Consider the following 5981-nt stretch of genomic DNA (forward strand, 5'->3'; position numbering starts at 1 on the left):
GCTGTGCGTCAACTCTTGTGCAGGCAATTGATCTCTTGCAAAATGCTTTCAATGTTGTTCAAAATACCCTTTATCAACTGAAACTGGTTCTAAATACAGGTAAGACAAAACTTATGTTTTAAAACTATCGGAGTAGGCCACAGAATATCCCTTTGGTGGTCACTCTTGAAGGAAGTGAAATAGAAGTTGTTCACTCTTATAAATATCTGGGTATTTTGATTGATGACTCCCTCACTTTTCAGCCACATGTGCAGTTCCTGGTGAAAAAGTTGAGGTTAAAACTGGGTTTTTATTTTCAAAATAAGCTGTGCTTTTCAACTAAAGTAAAAAAGCGACTAGTTGCTGCTACTTTTTTACCTGCGTTGGACTATGGTGATCTTCTTTATAAGCATACCTCTGCTAACTGTCTTCGTATGGTAGACACAGCTTACCATGGTTCACTGCAGTTCATTACCAATTGTAAAGCTCTGACTCACCACTGTGAGTTATACTCTCGGGTAGGATGGCCCTCTTTGGCCACCCGTAGGCTCTGTCATTGGTACACCTTCATTTATAAGGCAATCCTTGGTCTGCTCCCAAACTACCTGTGTGTCTTCATCATGCTGAAACGTGTCAGACAATACTCCTTGTGTTCTCAGGACTTCTTTATGCTCACTATCCCAAATTCCAGAACGGAAATGGATAAAAGGGCTTTTGTGCACCCTCATCGTGGAATATGTTGCGGAATGATTTAAAACTCAAAGAACTGATATCACTTACTGCTTTTAAATCTAAAATTAAAGAAATACAGGCAGGTTCCCAAAAATGTAAATGTTTTTAAATGAACTCAGATTCGTCATTGTCTCTTAACTTTTAGTTTCTTTTAACTTGTCTTGTTCTGTATTTTCTGTCTGTAACTATGTGTTTCTGATGTTGCTGCCTGTCTTGGCCAGGTCTCCCTTGAAAAAGAGATTTTTAATCTCAATGGGATTTTCCTGGTTAAATAAAGGTTTAAATTTTATTAAATTAATTTTATTTTGAGATGTATTCAGTAAGCTAGTTAGCCGGACATGCTAACATTTTAAGTTTATGACGAAGCAGATAAACACAATTCCATGTGTTACACTTTTTGCTCATTCTTTTCTTTTTGAAAAGCTAAATTCACTGCTTTGGTTTGTACAGAAATCCAAAACTTCACAAACATACCATGCTGGGTTACGGTTGCTGAACTGTGATTGGACATTTGCTTTTTTGGGGGCGGGCTTTAGTGAACAGTCAGTTATTGCCACGAACCGGTGGTCTCCAAGTGCCTAGCATTACTGTACCTTCAAGAACCATAACTAATGAAAGTGACCTTGGGTGCATTTTAACAGTCCACAGTGGGCGATGCCTTTGTGACAGATTTCTCAACATAACATGACTTGACTGCTTCTTAGCCTGAAATTGCTTGAGCAATGGGAGTTTTTATGTGGTCAGAGAATTGATTTGTGTGATTAAAGAATAAAAAGATTCACTTTCAGTTTTGTCAGTGTACTTCATCTTAAGAAATGATCTCCATGGTCGCATTAAGAAATAAAGTATCTTTCGATTTGTCTTTGAGACAGTCGTACTACTACTACTACTACTACTACTACTGCTGTATGCAGATAGCTTCAGTTTTTTGTGCAACATTTTTCGATACCTACCACTACAAATTGTGCTGCCACTTGATACAATACAGGTGCGTGGACTTCTGTTTAATAGCAGAAATTATTTGTTTATTTTGGTCTCATAAATTTAAGGCTGTGTGATTGCAAAGAGTTCCCCCACTGATCTCTCATGACTCCAGTTCAGCCTGGAAGTTTCTGCAACACTTGTGGGAATCGAGATTCAGGCAGCAGCAGCCTGGTCAATCAGCTCCACCTCCACAGGGAAATGGTCGCTGACAGCCAATGCCTGAGGGAGATGGAGAGAAAGCGTAGTAGGTTTCTCCTGTTGCACAATTTCTTGTTAGTCCAGCATAAGCATATAGAAGATTGCTTCGGTTAAACAGAAAACAGGCTTTTCCATGTAAAACATGATTTAGTATGTTAAAAAAATATATATATATATATATACTCAAAAGGTCGTCAAAAACATTTTTCACTTGCATCACTAAAGGACTACATACAGTACTGGTTTTACATTTCAGCCTTTCAACCAAAACTGCTGACCATTTTCCAAGTGTGTGCATTAAAAAAGAAAAAAAAAAAGATTAGACGCTTTATTTGGGGCTTTGAGTAGGACTATTACTCGGCTGATCTTGGTTTTGAAGCCTCGAGTTTGCCATTTTGGTCGTCGCCATCTTGGCTTTTTGCAACCGGTGAGCTGGAAGTGACCACATTTGGACTGCGGAGGAGTGACGTAGAGATGCAGTATACGACTCTGGTAGCGGTAGCGACATGTCAATAACAAGGTTGCCATGCCTTCAAGCTGACCCTGGAATTCAGGGTCTGCTTGAGGGCGTGGCTTGAGACCATAATCCAGGGCTTGGATTATGGTCTATTTGACTCTAAATGGACCATAATTTACTAAATGAACATCATGATGTATTGAAGAAGACTTGAACCTAGACACTGAGATTTACAGTGTTTACTGAGGTAATAAATCAAGTGAGCAGTAGAGTCATTTTCTCATAGACTTCTATACAATCAGACTTCTTTTTTGCGACCAGATGGCCTTTAGAGAGAATGCAAGTTTAAGGCACTTTTGCATTGGCTTCACTTTTCAGAACCGCAGCCAACCCGAGCGCATGAATGCAGCTTCCTAAGCATTTTAGAAGAAGTAGGTTGCTTTAAAGTGCACTGGGATCATCTTGTCTCACTCAAGGACGCTTTGACTTGTGGATAGAAGGAGTCAGTGATCATATAGCCAACGTTCTAGAAGACAACACGCTCTACCCACTTATTAATAGGGTCAAGAAAAAACGCGATTCCCAGCCGGTTTTAAGCAACTCCTAATAGACCCTGCCTTTTTTACTACATTGCAACTGATATTAATTCTATCATAGAGGAGATTTAAAGCTAAAGTTATCTTTACCAGACTGTGGCTGAGTTTCAAGTCCACCATGTAGTTGTAGACCTCAGCGCTGCCGGGCACCACTCCCTTCATCATGTCATCAGTGACCACAATCCTGCAGATACAGGAAGAGGGTTGGAATTAAGAGTCTCTGTGTGGCATGTGATGTGTGTACATGCAAGTGTCTATGCATGTGTGTCCACCTGTCGTAAGGGCAGTTAGTGTGTGACACCGTGGTGTCGGCCTCGTCGGTGATCAGCCAGTGGAAACTCTTGTCCGTGAAGAGGCGGATCTGCTGCCAGTCGGAGCCTGATACGTAACTGCAGCCTGTGTTGAAGTCGCCCAGCAGCACGATGTCCTGCAGGGAGAGCAGAAATAGTTTCAACCACCCACCATCTCATATTTTTAACAAATTAATCATCCTTTGCACTCTTTTTTTTCCTGTGTTTTCTGGAGGAGAGCATTCACATTGGTGTTCCAGCGGGCGCGGACATCAGTCACCACATCAAAGAGGGCGTCGGCTTCCTTCACAGCGGAGTCTGGAGAGGTGTGCTGGGGATCAGAGCAAAGTTCCTCACAGCTATAAAAAAAAGGAGGAAGGAGTGAATGAAGGGGGGAAATGTGTGAAGGAGGAAGTTGAGATTTTTGGATATGACAGAAAAGAGATGCCAACACTGCCAACATTTGTCTGACATAAATACTGTGTGACAGAAAGAATTTACAAGTCTTAGAGGGGTTTTTTTAGGGGCATTCGTGACCAATAGATCTGTGACCTCAGAATCTCACACAAGTTCTCAGTTGATTGCCTAATAAACGAGGTAATCGACATCACTGGTGACAGAGAAAAAGCGGACTTGCCACACTCCCCCCGGGGCCTACCGGTTTCTTTGGAGGTGAACATGACGACGAAGGGCTCTCGGCTGAAGGTGTCCGTCCCACACGGCTCGCAGCCGTCGTCGTAGGTGTAGTTTTTAGCCACGGACACCGTCTGCTCCCTGCAGAGGAGAGATGCTACTTGACCACGTCTGTCACTGTCTGTAAAAACTTTTACTTTTGAACAAGTAAGTCCTGTGCCTTCTGGGGCCGACCACTAGGGGGCAGCTCAATCCTGAAAGGGTGAATGTGGTGTGCAGATGTGTCATGCCTTTTTTTTTTGCCAAGGAAAATAATTTAGGTATAACTGCCATAGGATAGGACAGTTCTCTGACACGCTTGTGAAGGTAGAGGTCTTCAGTTGGTTTAAATCTGAAACCTCACCACTAGATGCCACTAAATCCTGCCCACTGGCCCTTTAAGTGAATTCGTTGAGAAATTGCATTCAATGCCACGAAAAGCAGTCAAAAGTGTGGCGTTTTCACCAACTTCAATCTGCTAATATGTATATTGAACCGGCTTTAATTAAACCTGTGGTGAGAAGTAACTAAGTACATGTACTCAAGTACTGCACCTCAGTACAGTTTTGAGGTGTCTTTGAGGTACTTGAGTGTTTCTATTTGCTGTTACTAAATACCTCTCTACTCCACTACATCTCAGAGGCAAATGTTTACAATTAAGGTTACTTACTTTACTCACTGTTACTTTTCAGATTGAGCTTTCACATACAAAACATATGACATACATTATAATATATGACAAATTGTTACAGATTAAACTGCCCCAGAGCATATCAAGATGTTAAGATGAGCTCCACTAAGACCAGCTACAACGTTAAAATCAACATTAATAATCCAACAATGTAAGTTTGTTTTCTGGTCACTGATGTGGGGTCTCAACGTAGGATTTCTTACAACAGATCGGTTGTTTTTGCCTCTCTCTGTTTACCTGTAGAGGAAGAGATATCTCTCCTTGTAGGAGCTGCGACCCAGAGGCTCGCTGACGATGTGGCTGTACCTGAACTGAGGAGAACCTCTGCGAAAACACACACAGATTAAAACCTAATTTTGTTTATCTTACATCATAATAAATATCATTATCATAATAATAACATGTGCGTTTTGTAAGGTGCAGTCTAACTTGTTGACATGCTCCATGAGTTTTTTGGTCGCTGACAGATCGCTGTCTCTGACCTCCTGGATCAGGATGATGTCATAGCGATGGACAATCTGAGAAACACAAAACACGTATGTCCTAAACATAATATTAGGGTTCTCGTAACAGTGGTGTCTTATTATATGAGTTGATTCATGTATGGTTCTCCATAAAACACACAGAAAACACAACTTAAAGAGGGGAACCAACAAGTCATCTCTTTTCCCGTAATGATGAATGTCGGTAGTAAAGGGGCACTTCACTAATTCTACTAGTTCAACTCTAATGTTTTTTTTCACTCGACCCTATACAAATTGTTTCATTGATCAGCTGTAATCAAATAACAACGAACACCAAAGTAAATTTGTCATGTTTATTCTTTATTTAACGCTTTCTTCTTGTTATGTTTTTGGCGACCCCTGTGGAAGAAAGTGGTATTGTTTCCAAGGACCAGAGTCTCTTTAAAGGATCCTTACAGTTGATCTCTGGGAAGTATTACTTTAAATACCTCTCAAAACAGCTGTATGATGTATTCTGGAGGAGAAAATGACCCTTATGATGTCATAGTGATGTCATTAGGATCATATGAGCTCGGGCTTGGACAGTACAAACTGAAAACATGCATTGCAAAGTGGGAAAGTAGAATTTAAAAGCCATGGATATTTACCAGACAAGGAGGGTCTGGAGAAATTATAAAATGCTAACGGTTGCATTGTGGGAAATGTAGGATGCATTTTTTTGTTTTTGTATTTAATCTACCTCTTGTGAGTCTCCCCAAACTCCACCGTTCAAATATATATTGTCTTTACACTTCAAATGTGGGTAATTGTAATGTGAAACAATCTGAGAAAAAAAGAAGGAAGAAAGAAAGAAAGAAAAATGTTTATATTTATACAGTTCCCGACCGTGCTGATGATGTTCATGAGAGTCGCGTTGGA

The 5981-nt window shown here is 40.7% G+C and overlaps 1 pseudogene; it reads right to left on the reverse strand.

Annotated features, from left to right (window-relative positions):
• Positions 1-1694: 1694 nt before the first annotated feature.
• LOC137891968 (deoxyribonuclease-1-like) lies at positions 1695-5975 on the reverse strand (annotated as a pseudogene).
• Between the last annotated feature and the right edge of the window lie 6 nt (positions 5976-5981).

The sequence above is a fragment of the Cebidichthys violaceus genome, unplaced genomic scaffold (assembly GCF_023349555.1).
Source record: "Cebidichthys violaceus isolate CVI_PGR_0920_01 unplaced genomic scaffold, fCebVio1.0.p SCAF_723, whole genome shotgun sequence".
NCBI lineage: Eukaryota > Metazoa > Chordata > Actinopteri > Perciformes > Stichaeidae > Cebidichthys > Cebidichthys violaceus.